The 22233-nt window shown below is 47.1% G+C and overlaps 1 protein-coding gene across 2 annotated transcripts in view; it reads right to left on the reverse strand.

Annotated features, from left to right (window-relative positions):
- Nucleotides 1-10500, reverse strand: part of PAQR8 (progestin and adipoQ receptor family member 8) — a 119598-nt gene extending 109098 nt beyond the window's left edge. Inside the window, exon 1 of one of the 2 annotated variants that reach the window (XM_040348346.1) lies at nt 10380-10500. The gene's annotated coding sequence lies outside the window, so the exon portion shown is untranslated. Of the gene's footprint in view, nt 1-9657; nt 9777-10379 lie in introns of those variants that run through there. The other variant, XM_040348345.1, reaches the window with a different exon arrangement.
- Nucleotides 10501-22233: the final 11733 nt, after the last annotated feature.

The raw sequence follows: 22233 nt of genomic DNA on the forward strand, positions 1-22233 counted from the left end.
AATCTCCTGTACTGCGCGCGGTACCCGGCCGGACTGACAGGACTCCAGGAGGAAGGAGGAGGAGCTCGACCACGCTACAGCCTGGGAAGGGGAAGTTGGGGGCCCCAGGCCAGCTCGGGCCCCAAGCAATTGTTTGTTTTGCCTGACCTGTAGCGACAGGCCTGGGTAAGGGTTGGCATTGACGGGTGACAGAAGCAAGGGAAATGCATTTACAAGAACGCACACTTTCATGTACAGTCAGAAAAACAATAAATTTGATTTAAAGTAGAACTAAGGGCAAAATAAAACAAGACACAAATGTGCAGCCTGTCACTAGCATTATCATAGCAGTTTTTGTAACATGACTATGGTATTAAATACGGCTTGTTACCCGCTATACCAACAACCCCACCCTTTCATCTAATGACCACACCACCCAGAATTGGAGTAAATTGGCCATTTTATTAACCAAAATATAAATATCCAATAATTAACACATCAATAACATATCAAAACATAACATCCAGTATATTAACCACTTCAATACCGGGCTTTTATACCCACCTCAATATCGGGCCTATTCTGGCACTTCTCTCCTACATGTACAAATCATCATTCTTTTGCTAGAAAATTATGCAGAACCCCCGAACATTATATATGTTTTTTTTAGCAGACACCCTAGGGAATAAAACGACGGTCATTGCAACGTTTTAGCTTGCACGGTATTTGTGCAATAATTTTTCAAATGCCTTTTTTTTGGAAAAAAATGGTTTCATGAATTAAAAAATAACAAAACAGTAAAGTTAACCCAATTTTTTTGTAAAATATGAAAGATTATGTTACACCGAGTAAATAGATACCTAACATGTCACGCTTTAAAATTGCGCACACTCATAGAATGGCGCCAAACTTCGGTACTTAAATATCTCCATAGGCAACGCTTTGAGATTTTTTACAGGTTACCAGTTTAGATTTACAGAGGAGGTCTAGTGCGATAATTGTTGCTGGTACTCTAACGCACGTGGCAATACCTCACATATGTGGTTTTAACGGCCTTTACATATGTGGGCAGGACTTGTGTGTGCGTTCGTTTTTGCGCGCAAGCTACCGGGGACAGGGGCGTTTACATTTTTTTTTTTTTTTAATATTTTTTTTATTTTACTTATTTATTTATTTTTTTACACTTTTTTTTTTTTAACACTTTTATTCCTATTACAAGGAATGTAAACATCCCTTGTAATAGGAAATGTGTGTGACAGGTCCTCTTTATGGAGAGATGCGGGGTCAATAAGACCTCACATCTCTCCTCCAGGCTGGAAAGCATAAGATCTCATGATTAGTATTGCTTACTAGCAGCAATCACGGCTTTGTTTACTTTAGGGTAGCCGGGCGTGATGTCATCACATTGCGCCCAGACCTCCGACGGTCATAGAGATGACTGGTGACCAGACTTTCGCTTAAAACCCCCCAAGGTGGCACATTTGGCACCATTTAAGGGGAGGGGGGGAACGGGTACCTGTTTTTTACAGGTCCCCCTTCCCCACTTCCGGAGACGGCACCGCGGAAGTTCAGCCCCCTTCTCCCTCCTTCGCTACCGGGCCAATTAGAAAGCGCAGTGCGCTTCGCACATGCGCAGTTGGGAACCAGAAATGGCAGCGGCAGCACCCGACAGCCGAACAAAACATTGTGGGACCCCTGGACAGGTAAGTGTTCTAATTTTAAAAGTCAGCAGCCACAGTATTTGTAGCTACTGACTTTACATTTTTTTGTGGGGGGGCCGTAACACCTCTTTAACTACTTCAGCCCCGGAGGATTTGGCTGCCAAATGACCGGGCCACTTTTTGCGATTTGCCACTGCGTCGCCGATGTGGCTCCGAAAAAAATTTTACGTCCTTTTTTCCCCACAAATAGAGCTTTATTTTGGTGGTATTTGATCACCTCTGCGGTTTTTATTTGTTTGCGCTATAAATAAAAATAGAGCGACAATTTTGAAAAAAAAGCTATATTTTTTACTTTTTGCTATAATAAATATCCCCCAAAAATCTATAAAACTATTTTTTTTTTCCTGAGTTTAGGCCGATACGTATTCTTCTACATATGTTTGCTAACAAAAAAATGTTTATTGATTGGTTCGCGCAAAAGTTATAGCGTCTAAAAAATAAGGGATAGTTTTATGGCATTTTTATTAATAATTTATTTTTTTACTAGTAATGGCGGCGATCAACGATTTTTATCATGACTGCGACATTATGGCGGACACATCGGACACTTTTGACGCTATTTTGGAACTTTTCACATTTATACAGCGATCAATGCTATAAAAATGCACTGATTACTGTATAAATGTGACAGGCAGGGAAAGGCTTAACCACTAGGGTGCGATGAAGGGGTTAAGTGTGTCCTAAGGAGTGATTCGAACTGTGTGAGGGTGGGGCTTACTGTGACACGACACTAATCGCTGCTCCCGATTTACAGGGAGCAAACAATCAGTGTCCTGTCACTAGGCAGAACAGGGAGATGCTTTGTTTACACAGGCATCCCCCCATTCTGCAACTTTGTGAAACGATCGCGGGACACCGACGGACATCGAGTCCGCAGGTCCCGCGGCCACGGGCACGAAGCTCGCGGCCGGGGCACGCATGCCTCGAAATTCAAAGTGATGTAAATATACGTTACTTTGCGCAGCCGTACCATTCTGCAAATGGTAAAAGCGGAGTTCCACCCAAAAGTGGAACTTCTACTTATTCGTCTCCTCCCACCCTCCGGTGCCATATTTGGGAGGGGGAGGGGCAAATGGGGATCTGTTTTTGACAAGTGTAAAAAAAAACGTTTTTGAAAAATACCCTGCAAGATAAAAAGTTGCAATGACCACCATATTATTCTCGGGGGTCTCTGGTTAAAAAATATATATAATGTTTGGGTGTTCTGTGTAATTTTATTGCAAAAAAAAAATATGATTTTTACATGTAGAAGAGAAATGTCAGAATTGGCCTGGGTGGCAAGGGGTTAACTGACCAAAAAGAAATGAATAAGTTAGTTCCATTGGTAGCGTTTGCATCTACTTTCTGTATTTTGTAACTTTCGCTCCTTCTGCTTCCTGTATCTTCGGTCACATTCACACTTCTAGGGTAAGTCCGTGTTTGATAGGTGACTGTGATAAGTTTCTAAGAAAGGTTTTTACGCCAGTTTCTATATGAGAAACTGCAAGAAAACTACAGTATAAACCCAATGGAGTTAGGGCTGATCAAATGGTCTATCTAATTCTAGTCTATCACCTTTTATTTTTTTTTATTATTTTTTCATTTAAACCTTTTATGTAAGTTCAGATCTCCTTTCTCCGTTCTCTTCACAAATGTATTCTTTGGGCCAGATTCTCAAAGGCGTTACGACGGCGCAAAGCCATTTGCGCCGTCGTAAGTCCTAATCTGGCCCGGCCTATCTATGCGACTGATTCTTAGAATCAGTTACGCATAGATATCCCTTAGATCTGACAAGCGTAAGGCTCTTACGCTGTCAGATCTTAAATGCATTTTTTTTTTCCCGCCGACGTCGTTCTCCCCGTCGCTTATGTAAATTAGCAATTTACGACGATTCCCGAACTTAAGCGCGAACGACGCAGAGAATTTACAACGTTTACGTAAGCGTAAACTTGCCCCTGCTAATATGAGGGGCAAGTTTACGCCAGTCCGCTGTATGCCATGTTAAGTATGGCATCGGGTCAGCGTCGGCTTGTTCCGTCGGTTACGTAGTTTTCCTAAGTCGTCCGCGAATACGACTTTACGTCAATGACGCCCACGTCGGCGTCATTGACGTTTTCCGTCGAGAACTGGAGCATGCGCACTGGGCTATTTTAAGCCCGGCGCGGGGGCGCACTTAATTTAAATACAAGCCGCCCCCTTTGAATTACGCGGCCTTACGCCGGGCCAATTACACTACGCCGATGCAAATTACGGAGCAAGTGCTTGGAGAATACGGCACTTGCTCCAGAAAGTTGCGGCGGCGTAGTGTAAATGGCTTACGCGACACCGCCGCAGATTCTACAAGAATCTGGCCCTTTTTACTCAATATTACTCAATATTACCAGAATACTGGAAAGGAATAGGGTAGACTTGTGCACTCCATAACTTCAGCTGTGTAGGTGGGATGTGCTCCATATGTATTAATTTCAAGGTATGATTTTCAATTTCTACTGGAATATTTTATTAACGCAGAGGGTTAAAGTGTCTTTTTTTTCTGTTGACTATACTCATTCAGCAGGCCCGTCGCTACAGGACAGGCAAAACAAACAATTGCTTGGGGCCCCGAGCTGGCCTGGGGCCCCCAACTTCCCGTTCCCAGGCTGTAGCGTGGCCGAGCTCCTCTTTCTTCCTCCTGGAGTCCTGTCAGTCCGGCCTGGTACCACGCGTGGTACAGGAGATTTTGTTTCCTGTTCCCGGCCGGACTGACAGGAAGTGCACACTGAGTGCTTACTTCCTTTCAGTCCGGCCGGGAACACAGGAAACTGAATCTCCTGTACCGCATGGTACCTGGCCTGGCCCAGGCACTATCTGATAGGGGGTTGGGGACCCATAATGATAGAACACCGGACTGACAGGAGGAAGAAGGGCTCGGCCACGCTACAGCGGTAGCCTACAGGGAAGATGTGGAGGTGAGATTAGAAAAACATAGGGACAAGGGAGGGGGGGTAAGAACATGGGTTTAAAAAATTAGTGTAGCGCTAACGTAGGCTTTCATGCGGGGGGAGGTGTTTGGCGGCCCCCATTTTGCTTGGGGCCCCCAAATTCCTTCAAACGGCCCTGCTTATAGGGGGCCCATAGCATTACTTTGCCCAGGGGCCCATGATGCTATTAAGATGGCCCTGAGTGTTGTCAATCAAAGCCAGTGACGAGGGAGCAGGGGGCGGGGACGAGTCCTGCTGTCTGTGTCAATGGATGCAGCAGTGGGGCTCGGGTGCAAACACACACGAGTGCCCCCATGGAAATCAGTTTTCATTGGGAGCACTGGACAGAGGGGAGGGGCTAGGAGCACCGGCGCATTCAGTCACTATTTGTTTTCTGTATTCTGCAAAAAAAACTGTTCCTTTTTCCTGTCCATGTCCCTACTGCAGCTATGAATTTTGCAGAGCAGTGTTGGCAGCTCTGCACATGCTCAGTTTTCAGGGAGTTTCTATACTGAGCATTTCCCCTCTATTACAACTGAGCAGCCAATGTGACTACATAGTTGTCAACATTGTAAAAAAAATTATAGGGACACTTTTTTGTCTGTAGGCGGGGGTCTTATTATAATTAGAGAAAAATGGGCATGGTTTAAATGAATTGCGGGTGTGGCTTAATAGGGTGTGGCCCAATGGGGTGTGGTCCGAGTCTGAAATGAACGAGGGATGGAGGGAGAAAGAAAGAAAGAGATGGCGAGGGAAGGAGAGAGAAGGAAGGAAAGAAAGAGGGATGGACGGGTTAGCAGGCCCAGATCCTACACCACAATACAAATAACTGTATGCCAGAAAGTTTAACAATCAGCAGATAAAGATACTCCAAACACCTGGGGCCAGATTCAGATAGGTCAGCGGATCTTTAGATCCGCGTAACCTATCTGATTTACGTTACGCCGCCGCAAGTTTTTGAGGCAAGTTCTTTATTCAGAAAGCACTTGCCTCTAAAGTTGCGGCGGTGTATCGTAAATCCCGTGGCGGAATTCAAATTCCGCGGCTAGGGGCCGATCGAACAGCGCATGCGCCGTCCGCAAATTTTCCCAGCGTGCATTGCTCCAAATGACGTCGCAAGGATGTCATTGGTTTCGACGTTAACGTAAATTACGTCCGGCCATATTCGCGAACGACTTACGCAAACAACGTAAAAAATTCAAAACTCGGCGCGGGAACGACGGCCATACTTAACATAGGATACGCCGCACTTACCCCTCCTATAGCAGGGGTAACTTTCCGCCGGAAAAAGCCGAATGCAAACGACGTAAAAAAAATGCTCATTCGCATATTCGACGCGTAAAAGATACGGAAGCGCCACCTAGCGGCCGGCCTGGAATTGCAGCCTAAGATCCGACGGTGTAAGTCACTTACACCTGTCGGATCTTAGGCATATCTATGCGTAACCTGATTCTATGAATCAGGCGCATAGATACGACGGCCGGACTCAGAGATACGACGGCGTAACAGGAGATACGCCGTAGTATCTTCTTTCTGAATCCGTGTCACTTGTCACGTCCCCTGCCACCAGAAGGTGATTCCTGGGATATGTAGTCCTGGTGCCTAGTCATATGCCTCGTAAACACGACCGAGAATGTCGTCGTAAAAGAAACATTGTTTTCCTCGACGAGATTCTTGTCAAGCTTTCCTTGCATACACACAGTCAAGACAAAATCTCGTCATTCTCAAACGCGGTGATGTACAACACGTACGACGGCACTATAAAGGGGAAGTTCCATTCCACTGGCGCTATCCTTGGGGCTGCTTTTGCTGATCTCATGTTACCGCGTGTTAAGTAAAAGTTTGGTGAGAGACGATTCGCGCTTTTCAGTCTGTTACAGCGTGACGGATGTGCTATCTCCATTATGAACGCTACTTTTACCGAAGGTGCGCTCCCGTCTCATACTTTTTTCCGCAAAGTTTTGTTGTCGGAAAATTTGAGAACCAGCTCTCAAATTTTTGTTGGAAATTTCGGCAGCAAATGTCCGATGGAGCCTACACACGGTCAGAATTTCCGACAACAAGCTCCCATCGAACATTTGTTGTCGTAAATTCCGAGCGTGTGTACACGGCATTAAGGTGTCAGCATACCAAGATATTTGGTCAATTTCATGTTCCCAACTTTGTGGGAACAGTTTGGGGATATTCCAACATGACTGCGCACCAGTGCATAAAGCAAGCTCCATAAAGACACGCATGAGTGAGTTTGCTGTGGAGGAACTTGACTGACCACTGGTCCTGACCTCAACACGATAGAACACCTTTGGGTGGAGACTGCGAGCCAGGCCTTCTCATCCAACATCAGTGCCTGACTTCACAAATGTTCTTCTGGAAGAATTGTCAAACATTCCCATAGACACACTCCTAAACCTTGTGGACAGCCTTCCTAGAAGAGATGAAGCTTTTATATTACAACGCGTGGGCCAACTCAATGTTTAACCCTACAGACTACGAATAGGATGCCATTAAAGTTCATGTGCGTGTAACGGCAGGTGCCCCAATTAGTGTAGGTGCATTCATAGTGGGCACAGAAGCGCCACCCCCTCTCTCCTGCACATAGGTGTGCACCACAAAGCCCAAGCACTACCGATCGATCACTCACGATGTTCATTCAGAAAGGGAAGAGGCCGGTAAATAACATATTTACCGGTCCCTTCCCCCACTCCTAAAACATACCAGCAGCAACAGCCAATAGGAGAGGAGGGAAACTGGCAGCGCTGCAGGGAGGAAAGATGGTAGCCAGGGCAATAGGGGGAATCTGTGCTGCACAGGGTGATTAGGGTGTGCCTGGGCACACCCTGTGCGCACACCTATGCTCCTGCACCCGTCAATCAACAATAGATACGTTGGTGGCATTTGATGGGGCAAGCTGTCAGCACACTGGTGGCATTTGATGGGGAAAACTGGCAGCACACTTGCAGGAATTGATGGGCACACTGGCAGAACACTGGTGGTAATTGATGGGTCACACTGGCGGCAATTGATGGGGCACACTGGCAGCACAATGGCAGCAATTGATGGGCACACTGGCAGCATACTGGCGGCAATTGATGGGGCACACTGGCAGCAATTGATTGGGCATACTGGCAGCACACTGGTGGCAATTGATGGGGCACACTGGTGGCAATTAATGGGGCACTCTGGCAGCACACTGGCGGCAATTGATGGAGCACACTGGCGGCAATTGATGGGGCACACTGGCAGCAGTTGATGGGCACACTGGCAGCACACTGGCGGCAATTGATGGGGCACACTGGCAGAACACTGGCAGCAATTGATGGGCACACTGGCAGCACACTGGTGGCAATTGACGGGGCACACTGGTGGCAATTAATGGGGCACACTGGCAGCATACTGGCGGCAATTGATGGGGCACACTGGCAGCAGTTGATGGGCACACTGGTGGCAATTGATGGGGCACACTGGCAGCAATTGATTGGCACACTGGCAGCACACTGGTGGCAATTGATGGGGCACACTGGCAGTAATTGATTAGCACACTGGCAGCACACTGGTGGCAATTGATGGGGCACACTGGTGGCAATTAATGGGGCACACTGGCATCACACTGGTGGCAATTGATGGGCACACTGGCAGCACACTGGGGGAAATTGATGGGGCACACTGGCAGCACACTGGCAGCAATTGATGGGCACACTGGCAGCACACTGGTGGCAATTGATGGGGCACACTGGTGGCAATTAATGGGGCACACTGGCAGCACACTGGCGGCAATTGATGGAGCACACTGGCGGCAATTGATGGGGCACACTGGCAGCAATTGATGGGCACACTGGCAGCACACTGGCGGCAATTGATGAGGCACACTGGCAGCACACTGGCAGCAATTGATGGGAACACTGGCAGCACATTGGTGGCAATTGATGGGGCACACTGGCAGCAATTAATGGGGCACACCGGCAACAATTGATGGTTACAGTAGCTGCGTTGATGGCACAGTGGCTGCTTTTTTATTTTCAGTTTGTTTGATAATATAGTGTAAGTAATAGATTCCTTCATCCATACAAAGGGCACAGATGGACAAATCCCTTATTGTATTCTGACAGCCGCGGGTGCCATCGCACTGAGTGCCTACAGGCACTGTTTTGCTAACAATTTTTGGCCCAGCTCCTTTGACAAACGTTGTTTGCGGAGCCCACAGGACCACCCAACGTTCTTTAGACTAAACACAAGCACTACACAGCTTGACAAAACAAGCAGCACAGCATGCAAAAAAAAAAAAGTCAGCAAGTGAAATTGTCCCTTGTAAATAATAATCGCCTTCACTCTGACATCGTTATCTTGTTATATTTAATTCATCTGATCCATTGACGTGAGTTAGGTTATATGAAGTAAACTTGTCGTGAGGGAAACATGAAAGGCTGGCATTGCTGACCTTCCCCTGAACATGCTAGCTGCCCGGCTGTTATTCTCATCCTCTGGCTTCATTCTGAGTCACTGCCCTGGAACAAGCAGGCCTACAAGGAAAGTCGGGAGTCATTATCTACGTACTTGTTCCAGGTCAGTGACTCCAAGCAGTGAAGCAAGGGGATCACCATGACAGCCAGGCCCCTAGCATTTCCAGAAGACGAGGTCAGCCATGGCGGCCTCCAGTTCTCTCCGATGACAGGCACACATTCAATTATTTCAATAAAGTAGTCATCTAAAAACTGGAAAACAAAGAAATGCTGTATTTATCGGCGTATAACACGCACAGGCGTATAACACGCACCCTCACGTTAAGAGGGAATTTTCAGGAAAAACTTTCCTCAGCCCCCTGCGTATAACACGCAGGCACAGTTTATTTTATTTTCAGGGTAAAAAAGTGAGTGTTATACGCCAATAAATACAGTACATCACAAAGCCATAAATAAAACAGCAGGTAAAACATGCCCGGTGTGCAGAGACAATAATCAGCCCCCTTAGAACTTCTAGGGAGAGGCTGGCAAGTAAGGTGGCATTAAGCTTAAAAAACTCACATTGGATTCCGGGAAGCGAAGGCTTCAGATCCTCGGGAGTTTACTTCTCGGATCCTCGACCTGGGCTTGATTGACAGCTTAGCGGGCGAGGATGTTGTGGCAGTTGTGTAAGATGCTGGCAAGTCTTGATTGGATGAGGTCCTGGAGGATTACCAAAATGGGATGGGTTCATCTCTTTAAAAAAACTGTGAGTTATGGAGGTAATGAGATGTATGGGGTAACAAACAGGGTGCCTTTGGCAGCAGGCTGGGCTGATTCCCCCCCCCCCCCCCTCCCCCTTTTTTTTTTTTCTCTTTGCCTTTTCTTTGTTTCTTCTTATTTGATTATTGTTTATCTGCCTTGTATTTTTATCAGGCTTGTATTGCCTACAGAAGGAATACCAGGTTCATGGAAACACTGTTTTAGCACCGTCATCAGGAATGTGTATCATCCATAGGCTATGGGTTTGATTAGTTATATATTGTGAAGGTGCTTATCTTCTTTGTATTGTTTATCCGGGTTGTACATCCCTGGTATTCTGTACTGCTACTGTATCTTTTTTATTTTTTCAAAATAAAAACTTTTCTGATTAAAAAAAAAAAGATGCTGGCAAGTCACAAAAGTGACAGCAGAGGAGCAGAGCCAGGGGAAGCTGAGCTGGATCTCTTTCTTAGTGAGAGTGTTAGATAACAGCGAGAGTGTCACCATCAGATGTCAGAGTAACACAGAGGTATAGTACCTACCTGATCAGGGTGTCCCCGGAGTCAGGGTGTCCCCGGAGTCAGGCTATCCCTCCCTCTCTTCCTCGCCTCTCACACTGGGAAGAGCACAAGAGGCTGCTGAGTGTGCAGCCAAAGAGATCACAAACAGGGTGTGTTTATGAGAACAGAGACGAGGAGGAGGAGGAGGAAGGAGGCAGCACAGATCACATCGCTGCTACATACAATGTAACACAATACACAACTTCCATACTGCAACATCACTGCTACATACAATGTAACACAATACACAACTTCCATACTGCAACATCACTGCTACATACAATGTAACACAATACACAACTTCCATACTGCAACATACAATGTAACACAATACACAACTTCCATACTGCAACATCACTGCTACATACAATGTAACACAATACACAACTTCCATGCTGCAACATCACTGCTACATACAATGTAACACAATACACAACTTCCATACTGCAACATCACTGCTACATACAATGCAACACAATACACAACTTCCATACTGCAACATCACTGCTACATGCAATTCAACACAATACACAACTTCCATGCTGCAACATCACTGCTACATACAGTGTAACACAATACACAACTTCAATACTGCAACATCACTGCTACATACAATGTAACACAATACATAACTTTCATGCTGCAACACCAATGCTATATACAATGTAATGCAATACACATTTTCCATACTGCAACATCACTGCTACATACAATGTAACATAATACACAACGTCCATGCTACATACTGTGACATGAAGTCAGGTAAATCTGTGGGTGTTGTCACAGACGGGACATACATTTCTGCCTTGTTTAGACAATGCACCAATTGTTATTAGGCGTCGGCTGCAAAAGTAGCCGGAAAAGGTCTAAGGGCGTTGGAAAACTTCAGCTGTTCAGAATGAGGCAATTAAGGCCTCTATAAGTAATCCAGAGGATTACCACTGATTTGCTGCATACTGAGGCTTTCTGAGTGAAGGAGAGCAGTAGCTGAAAGTCTTCTGAGGAGGTGAGGAGGTGATTGATTTTTCTGTGTGATAAAAATCAAAAAGAGACTATTGTTTTTCTGCTGTATGACCAGCAGTGTCTGCCCAGCACTAGGCTGTGCCAGACTCCATAGATTCCTGTGTGGTGAAGGTAGACACCCCAAGGGGCCAGGGCTTATTTTATGTTTGATTTTTTTTATGCTGTTTGGATGCTTGCACTTGTTTCCAGCAAGATGGAAGAATAAACCAAGATCTTTGTTTTCAACCGTCTTCGACTGCCTTTCTGTATAAATTCAGTGTGTAGTGAACCCATTCAGGGGGTCACACACCCCGCTACCGAGCTAACCCCTTACACATGGTGGAGAATGCGGGCAGTTAAAGTAAACCCAAAATGGAGGAGATACTGAAACAGCTGGCTATAGCAAATGCAAATAAACAGCAGACGAATGCAGGTTTGCAGCGGAGCCTTGCAGCTCAACAACAGGCTCACCAAGAGGGCATGGCAGCTCAACAACAGGTTTACCAAGAGAGCATGGCAGCTCAACAACAGGTTCACCAAGAGAGCCTTGCAGCTCACCTGAGGGAGCATTGCAGGCTTGGAACAGAGACACCAGCAGCAAATGGAGGCCATCGTGACACAGCTTCAGAGACAGCAGACCGAGGCTGGGAGTCAGGCCAGTAACATACCGACTTTTCAGGTACGACACTTATTGCCAAAGATGACTACAGATGAGGACCCTGAGATGTTTCTGACCACGTTTGAGAGAGCAGCGGAAAGAGAGAGTTGGCCTAAAGCACAGTGGGCTGGACTAGTGGCCCCCCTATTATCTGGAGAAGCCCAAAAGACATATTTTGATTTGGAGCTGGCAGACGCAAAAAACTATGATCGATTAAAGGAGGAAATATTGGCATGTTTCGGTGTAACCCTGGATGTCAGTGCTCAGCAGGTCCACAATTGGAGTTATCAGCAGAGGAAGCCACCTCGGTTGCAGATGTATGGCCTCATCCATTTGGCTAGGAAATGGCTGCAGCCAGAAACTCTGTCCGGACCAAAGATTTTGGAGCGAGTAGTCATGGACAAATTTCTTAGGTCTCTTCCTAACACCCTGCAGAAATGGGTGAACCATGGTGGTCTGGAAACCGCAGACAAACTTGTAAACCTGGTCGAAAGGTACCTAACAACGGATAATTTGTCCTCTTCCACCAGAGACGCACAGACTTTTCACCCCAAGACCAGACCCTCCCCACCTATAGGCAAGGCTGCATCAAGGGATGGGGGTGGAGAGAGGGACCAAGGAGCAACTAGAGAAATTATCGGGACTACTGCTAATGTTTGGCGAGAGCGGCCTGGAAGACCCATCCCACAGGAGAGGACCAGAAGGTTGATTTGTTACCGTTGCCGGGAAGAGGGACATGTAGCAGCGGTTTGCCCAGCGGGTGATGAACCCATGTAGTGTGACTTTCTGACAGAGAGACGACAGTCCCTTTTTGCAACCACATGCACTGCAGTAAAGGAAAATGAGAAACCTTTATATAGAATGTGCTTAGATGGTAAAAATGTTGTGGTATTGTTGGATTCAGGTAGCCTGGTCACCTTAGTGAAAAGTGATCTAGTGGTGGGAAAAACCTTACATCCTAGGAAAATGGCTGTAGTTTGTGTACATGGGGACACTCGAGAATATCCGGTGACTACGGTCACCTCCCTCGGTAACTTGTGTCACCAGGTGGGTTTAGTTCCCAAACTGCCACATGACACCATTGTGGGAAGGGATTTCCCAAAATTCTGGGAACTCTGGGACTGCCCACATTCCTTAGTAGGTGGTTCTTCTAAGTCTGAACCATCTACTCCAGAAACCTCTAACTGTGAGGATTCTCCTGAGTTTACATTCTCAGTATTAGCAGGGGAAACACCAGTCCCTAGGGAGGAGTCTGCTACCTCAGAAGAGGAACAGCGGCCGATAGGGTTTGATGACCTTGAGGTGCACAGAGAAAATGTTGTCACTGAGCAATTGAGGGACCCCACATTGTTAAGAGCCCGGGAGAATGTAGTGAAGATAGATGGGGAGTTAGTTAACCCTGACGAGAGGGTTGCCCTCCCTTACTTCATTATTGAAAGGGACCTGTTATATTGAGTGTCACAGAGGATAGAGGACACCATTGAGCAACTGGTAGTGCCTTAACCGTACCGCAAGATGGTTTTGGAACTGGCCCATGGGCACATTCTTGGGGGACATTTGGGAGTGGAAAAAACCCGGGAGAGGATCACCCAGAGGTTTTATTGGCCTGGGATCACTAAGGAAGTTGAATTATACTGCTCTTCCTGTCCAGTGTGTCAGATTACTGCACCCATGCCACATCTCCGCAGTCCGTTGGTACCCCTGCCCATTATCGAGGTCCCTTTTGAGAGGATCGCCATGGACTTGGTTGGCCCCTTACTGAAGTCCACTAGAGGGCACCAGCACATCTTGGTAATAATGGACTATGCCACCCGGTACCCAGAAGCGATTCCTCTCAGAAACACCTCTGCTAAAACCATTGCCAAAGAGTTGTTTCAGGTTTTCAGCCGTGTGGGTCTTCCTAAGGAAGTCCTAACTGACCAGGGCACCCCGTTTATGTCTAGGGTGACCAAAGAACTTTGTAAACTCCTGAAAGTGACCCAATTACGTACATCAGTATATCACCCTCAGACAGACGGGTTAGTGGAAAGGTTTAATAAAACCTTAAAACAAATGTTGAGGAAGGTGGTGGATAAAGACAGAAAGAATTGGGATTATCCCCTCCCTTATCTGATGTTTGCAATAAGAGAGGTTCTCCAATCGTCCACAGGGTTCTCTCCATTTGAGCTACTGTATGGGAGGCACCCCCGGGGGCCTACTGGACATTGCCAGGGAAACATGGGAGAGTGAGAGTTCCCCTCATTGAAGTGTGATTGAACATGTGGCCCAAATGCAAGATAGAATTGCCCAAGTGATGCCGATTGTGAAGGAACATTTAGCCCAAGCCCAATTGGCTCAAGAAAGAATTTACAATCGTGGCGCCCAGGTCCGTTCCTTTGCACCTGGTGATAGGGTGTTGGTGCTGGTCCCCACAGTCGAAAGTAAATTCCTAGCCAAATGGCAGGGTCCATATGAAGTGTTGGAAAAAATGGGAGTGGTGAATTATAAAATTAGCCAACCGGGAAGACGAAAACCTGAGCAGCTCTATCACGTGAACTTGCTGAAACCATGGAAGGATAGAGAGTCCTCGGTCGCTAAGACTACCTGATTTTCTGCTCCATTTAACCTGGCTGTCCCTGAAGTTGGGATAGCGGAGACTCTATCCAAAACTCAGAAACAGGAGGTTAAAGAATTTAATAAGGAGAAGTTTTCAGACCTGCCAGGTTGGGTCTCCGGAGTTGAACATGACATTATCACCACACCAGGGGATAAGGTCAAGTTGAAGCCTTATAGAATTCCAGAAGCCCGGCAAGAGGCAATTCGCCAGGAAGTAAAAAAAATGCTTGAGCTGGGGGTGATAGAAGAGTCAAATAGTGATTGGTCCAGTCCCATTGTCTTAGTGCCCAAACCAGATGGAAGTTGGCGGTTTTGTAATGACTTTCGCCGCCTGAATCAAATCACTAAGTTTGACACCTATCCTATGCCCCGCATAGATGAACTGATTGATCGCCTAGGCACTGCCTGGTACATGGAGACGTTAGACCTGACCATGGGTTATTGGCAAATTCCTCTCTCGGAGTCGGCCAGCGAAAAAACTGCATTTGTAACTCTAGACGGATCTTTCCAATATCGGAGGATGCCTTTTGGGTTACAGAATTCTCCCGCCACATTTCAATGCACCATGGATAAGACCCTTCGGCCTCATCGAGTCTATGCTGCTGCATACCTCAATGATATTGTCATCCACAGTGAGGATTGGGAATCACACTTGCCAAAAGTTCAGGCTGTGTTGGATTCCATCTGGAAAGCCGGGTTTACAGCCAATCCAAAAAAATGTACCCTTGGGCTAGAAGAGGCGAAGTATCTGGGGTATACCATTGGAATATGTCTAATCAAGCCCCAAATAAACAAAGTTGAGGCTATTCAGGATTGGCCACGTCCCACCAACAAGAAACAGGTTCGTGCATTTTTGGGGATCGCGGGCTATTATTGTCGCTTTATCCCCCATTTTGCCTCACAGGCTGCTCCCCTGACCAATTTGACCAAAGGGAAGAAGTCTGTCATGACCAAATGGACTCCCGAAGCAGAAACAGCTTTTCAGGCTTTAAAACAGGCCTTATGTAGTCAGCCAGTTTTAAATTCGCCTGATTTTTCACAGTACTTTGTGGTTCAGACAGATGCGTCAAATGTGGGCTTAGGAGCTGTACTGTCTCAGATTATCAAGGGGGAGGAACACCCTGTTATGTACCTCAGCCAAAAGTTGAAGGCCCATGAGGAGAATTATGCCACCATTGAGAAAGAATGTTTGGCGGTGAAATGGGCTTTGGATTCTCTCCGGTACTACCACGTGGGTAGACAGCTTGAACTGGTGACGGATCATGCCCCATTGAAGTGGATGGCACAGAACAAAGAGACCAATAGGAGAATAAATAGGTGGTTCCTGGCCCTCCAGGAATTTAGTTTTGTGGTAACGCATCGCCCCGGTGCTAAAATGGGGAATGCAGATGGGTTGTCCTGAGTGCATGCCTGGCAACCTGTGTCCCAACCCTAGGGTTGAAACAAGAGGGGGGGGGGGGGTATGTGACAGGAAGTCAGGTAAATCTGTGGGTGTTGTCACAGACGGGACATACATTTCTGCCTTGTTTAGACACTACACCAATTGTTATTAGGCGTCGGCTTTAAAAGTAGCCAGAAAAGGTCTAAGGGCGTTGGAAAACTTCAGCTGTTCAGAATGAGGCAATTAAGGCCTCTATAAGTAATCCAGAAGATTACCACTGATTTGCTGCATCCTGAGGCTTTCTGAGTGAAGGAGAGCAGTAGCTGAAAGTCTTCTGAGGAGGTGAGGAGGTGATTGATTTTTCTGTGTGATAAAAATCAAAAAGAGACTATTGTTTTTCTGCTGTATGACCAGCAGTGTCTGCCCAGCACTAGGCTGTGCCAGTCTCCCTAGATAGGTTCCTGTGTGGTGAAGGTAGACGCCCCAAGTGGCCAGGGTTTATTTTATGTTTGATTTTGTTTATGCTGTTTGGATGCTTGCACTTGTTTCCAGCAAGATGGAAGAATAAACCAAAATCTTTGTTTTTTAACCGTCTTCGACTGCCTGTCTGTATAAATTCAGTGTGTAGTGCACCCATCCAGGGGGTCACACACCCCGCTACCGAGCTAACCCCTTACAGTCCAATGTAACACAATACACAACTTCCATACTGCAACATTACTACTACATACAATGTAACACAATACAATACACAACTTTCATGCTGCAACATAATCGCTACATGCAATGTAACACAATACACAACTTCCATGCTGCAACATCACTGCTACATACATTATAACACAATACACAACTGCAATACTGCAACATTACTGCTACATACAATGTAACACAGTACACAACTTCCATGCTGCAACATCACTGCTACATACAATGTAACACAATACACAACTTCCATACTGCAACATCACTGCTACATACAATGCAACACAATACACAACTTCCATACTGCTACATACAATGTAACACAATACACAACTTCCATACTGCAACATCACTGCTACATACAATGTAACACAATACACAACTTCCATGCTGTAACATCACTGCTACATGCAATGTAACACAATACACAACTTCCATGCTGCAACATCATGGCTACATACAGTGTAACACAATACACAACTTTCATGCTGCAACATCACTGCTACATACAATGCAACACAATACACAACTTCCATACTGCAACATCACTGCTACATGCAATGTAACACAATACACAACTTCCATGCTGCAAAATCATGGCTACATACAATGTAACACAATACACAACTTCCATGCTACATACAATGTAACACAATACACAACTTCCATACTGCAATATCACTGATACCGTAAATACAGTGTAATACAATACAAACCTTTCATGCTGCAACATCATCACTACATACAGTGCAACACAAAACAGAACTTTTAAACTGCAACATCAACCTTAGGTACAATGTAACACAATACACAACTTCCTAGTGCAACATTACCTCTAGGTACAATGTTACCCAATTGACAACATCCATGCTACAACATCATTAAAAGATACAGTGTAACACAATACACAAGATCTTCTCACATCATTGCTAGATACAATGTAACACAATAGACAACTTTCATTTCAGTTACTTCACCACAAGCTACAGTGTAACACAATACATAATATCTTATCACAATATCATTGCTAGATACACTGTAACACAATAAACACTTTTCATACAGCTGCTTCACCACAAGCTACAGTGTAACACAATATTCATCTTTTAAACTGCAACATCACCTCTAGATACAATGTAACACAATACACAACTTCCATGCTACAACATCATGGCTATAAACAGTGTAACACAATGTGCAACATCCTACTGCAATATCTCCTCTAGATACAATGTAACACAATGCACAACTTCCTACTAAAACGTCATCACAAGATACAATGTAACACAATCTTCATACAGCAACACATCATTGCTTGATACAGTGTAACACAGTCAACAATTTCCTATCTCAGCACACCATTGCTATCGCAACATCACATGATCTTTTCAGGAGGACAAACCACATGACCACAGTGGTGATTTACTTCTGCATTCCCCACCATAATTCATTGTAATTACAAACATGTGGATTGATGTAATAATGTTGTTCAAGCTACAATGAATTATCAGAATGTGCTCACTGCAACCAGAGATCTCCTCTTCTCTTCTGTCTCAGTGTTGTGAATACTCTATTCTGATACACCACCCTCCTACCAGTACCTGCTGGTGATATGTGGGCATGTTATTGTAGCCAGGAGCTGGCTAATATTGCCTGCATATTCAGAAGACACTCTGCAATATTGCTACATGGCAGCTGTTTTCTCCTAGTGCCCAGCCTGGACTCAGTGGGCTAGATTCACATAGATTAGCGGATCTTTAGATCCGCGTAATCTATGTGATTTACGATCCGCCGGTGCAATTTTGCGAGGCTAGTGCAGTATTTACAAAGCACTTACCTCGAAACTTGCACTGGCGGATCGTAACTCCCCCGGCGGAATTCAAATTCCGTGGCTAGGGGGAGTGTACAATTTAAATCAGGCGCGTTCCCACGCCGATTTAACTGCGCATGCTCCAAATGACGTCGCTAGGACGTCATTGTTTTCGGCGGCAATGTCAATTGCGGCCATCTGTATTCCAGAGCGACTTACGCAAACGATGTAAAAATGTGAAACTCGGCGTGGGAACGACGGCCATACTTAACATTAGCTACCCCTCATATAGCAGGGGTAACTATCCGCCGGAAAAAGCCGAACGCAAACGACGTAAAAAAAAAGCGGCGGGCGGGCGTTCGTTTCTGAATCGGCGGTTCTCCTCATTTGCATATCCGGCGTGTAAAAGACCGAGGCGACACCTAGTGGCCGGCGGGAGATTGCAGCCTAAGATCCGACGGTGTAAGTCACTTACACCAGTCGGATCTAAGGGAGATCTATGCGGAACTGATTCTTATGAATCAGTCGCATAGATCCGACCGTCGGATCTCAGAGATACGACGGCGGATCAGGAGATCCGCCGTCGTATCTCTTGATGAATCTGGCCCAGTGTCATCATATCCTGCAGTCAGGGTGAATGAGAATTAAGAATGGAGCAAAGTATCTTGGGACATGTAGTCCAAAGATCCAAGTTCTATACTCAGTCAGACTGTCATGGACTACAAATCCCAGCCGGCTAGGGAAGTAGAACAGAATACTGGGAGAGGATATAAAAAACTCTACGTAGGGACAGAATCACTGTCTTGGTACTACAGCCTGGATCTGCAAGCAGTGACTTGTTGACAGACAGGCCTGTGCAACAACGAGAAAGATAGTCATCGCGAGCAGGTGCAGCAGCATTCACTGCCAGCCACTTCTGGTCATTCAGCGGCACCTTGGAGGCCTCTCTCATCACAAAACCAGATACAGCCAGGCTGCAGCATGGTGTGACATGGGGTCAAGCGCCATCCCTCAAGCCAGACTCTGCGGAGGCCTGCTGCAGAACCCTCACACCGCTCTTCAATATTGCTGGGATTGGTGAGCGGGCACTTGCCCAACCTCATATGACAAAGGACACTGCATGCAGACATCGTTACCTTGTTTCTCTTACCAAACCTGTAGGACTTTGTGCTATACTTATTCTTTGCTGAGCAGCGAAAGGGTTCCCCTTGCTTGCCAGAACCTCACAAGCATACTTTGCATCACCCTGCTTTGCCAGGACACCTTAAAGGAGTTGTAAATAAAAAAAATATTTTTGCTGAAATGACTGTTTACAGGGTGTAGCGTATCTTTTTTACGCTACGCCGGCGCAGCGCGGAGAGGCATGCACTGCATTCAGCAAGCCATTGCTCACCAAGATGAGCCAGCGTAGCGTATTTTCGAAGGCGCAGGCCAGCGTAAGTGTAAGTGGGCGTGACCCCATGCAAATGATGGTCCGAGCGTGTCGCAGTGGTTTTCGTCTGGCGTATCTTAAACGGCGTATGCGCCGTGACGTGAACGTATGTCCCGCACCCCTCTGCGCATGCTCACAACTACGCCCGGCGTAACCCCTAAGATACGCCGGCCCACTGTTTACGCCCAGAGCATAAATACGCCCAGACATGCGCGCGTTCTGAGCAATGTCTGCTCCAGAGACTGAGAGGGAGAGGAGGGAAAAAAAATTCAGCTGGGGAGAAGGCAATCCTGATCTCTGCCATCTCAAGGTATGATGTGTACCTCCATGGGGCACAGAGTTGCATGACCAGCAAGGTCAGGAAAGAGGAGATCCTCCGGGAGGTCACCCTGGAGGTCAATGCCATTGGACATGAGCGAAGGACCTCGAAGGACATTGGTAAAAAAATCAATGACCTGCGTCGTCTGGTCAGAGATAAGCTGGCCAGGATGAAGAGGCACACCAGGGGAACGGGAGGCGGACCAGCCAGTACTATCAGGCTCGCTGCCGATGAGGAGGTGATTGCCAGATGTCTGGAGCGGGAGCAAGTGGAGGGCCTGGAGGGCTTTGACTCCGGTGACCAGGCCTTGAGGACAGGTAAGTGTGTTTTATCCCCTATCCGGTGTGTAGCATGTGAGGGGGTGGAAGCAGGGGTGTATTTAGGTTTTGTGCTGCCCTAGGCCTGACTAAACTTGTACACCCCCTAATTTAAATATGACCCACCCTTCCTGTCAAGGCCACACCCCTTGAATTTTAAGGCCCACCCTGAAATTTTCAAGTGGATACACTAGTTCTGATGGTCTGGGGGCAATGGATTACCTTAATTTGCATAGATTTCCTCTCACTTCTTGTTTGGCTATGGGACAGGAAGTGAAGGGAAATCTCTACAATGGGACAGAGATGGTAAAAAATTAGAAGAGACGCCCCCCCCCCCCCCCCACAGTTGCAGAATGCCAACCGCCCACATACTGGAAGCAGTGCGGCCGATTTATAGGGGCGCTAAACTAATTTGCCCAACAGTGTAGCGCAAGTCGGCGGGGACACTGTCTGTGCTGCCCCCCTGCAAAGTGCTGCCCTAGGCCTGGCCTTGTTGGCCTAGGCCAGGATACAGCATTGGGTGGAAGGGAACATGTGACAAGTGTGTGGGTCCACCAACATGTGAATGCTTTGTGTCATCCACAGGTGTGCTGGAGGGAGCTGGGCCATCGTCAGCTGCTGGACGACTCACGCTATCCCCGGAGGAGAGTGCGCACACCTCTCTAGAGGTAGTTGAGGAGGAGCATGTGGATTTTAAGGGATGTGTCTACCTCAAGAAGGATAACATCATCCCTGGACCCTCCCAAACCTCCTCCCCCATCAGGGAAAGCCCCTCAAGGGCCTCCCCGTACAGACTGGCCCAAGCCTCTCCATCCCCCAGGAAGGCTTTGCGTAAGACAAGGGGTGTTCCTGAATCCCTACAGAAAGGGCTTGCGAGGGCACAGGCCCGCCAGACGCGCCGCATGGGTGCTATTGCCTGTGACCTGCGCCGTGTGGCAGACAGCCTGGCCTCTTCAGCCAAGACCCAGGCTGAATGCACAGTGGCTGTGCAGGGCACCGCAGCCACTGTGCAGCAGTGCCTCACACAGCAAGCTGAGCAGAGCACCTCAATCTCTGACAGCCCGCAGGATGTGAGTGCTAACTGCGCTGCTATGGTGACCTGCATTGGGGAGCTGCAGGCCACAACAGCAGGCCTCGTGGCAGAGGTGAAGAGCCTGGGAGTGGCTATACAGGCCAACACTACTGCCATCAAGGCGGAGGGACGGCAGACCAGGCGCCACCAGCGACACACCACTACCCGCCAGCTGCGGATGCAGGCGCAGGGAACGCTGTCCTCACCCGCATTGCCCTTGCGTTGGAGGGCAGGCATCCAGCATCTGCCAGGAGTGACAGACCAGGGGATGATCCTCCTCCTGATGCCCCACCCCCCCACTCGAGGCTTCCCCCAGACAACTGAGGAGCCGGAGCCGTGGCACCATGCCTGGCCCACGACAGGGCAAATGAGTGCTTTTTTTTTTTAGGAGAGACGTGCATAGATGTATGTGCCGTCCTCCAGTAAGGGCATGCCATGTCGGCCAATGGCATGATCCCTTTTATTTTTATTTTTAGTGACTGCACACGGTCGGTAGTGCAGGCTACAGTGTGACTGGTGTGTGAATGTGGGTGACATTCCTGCCA

This window comes from Rana temporaria, chromosome 4, assembly GCF_905171775.1.
Source record: "Rana temporaria chromosome 4, aRanTem1.1, whole genome shotgun sequence".
Taxonomy (NCBI): domain Eukaryota; kingdom Metazoa; phylum Chordata; class Amphibia; order Anura; family Ranidae; genus Rana; species Rana temporaria.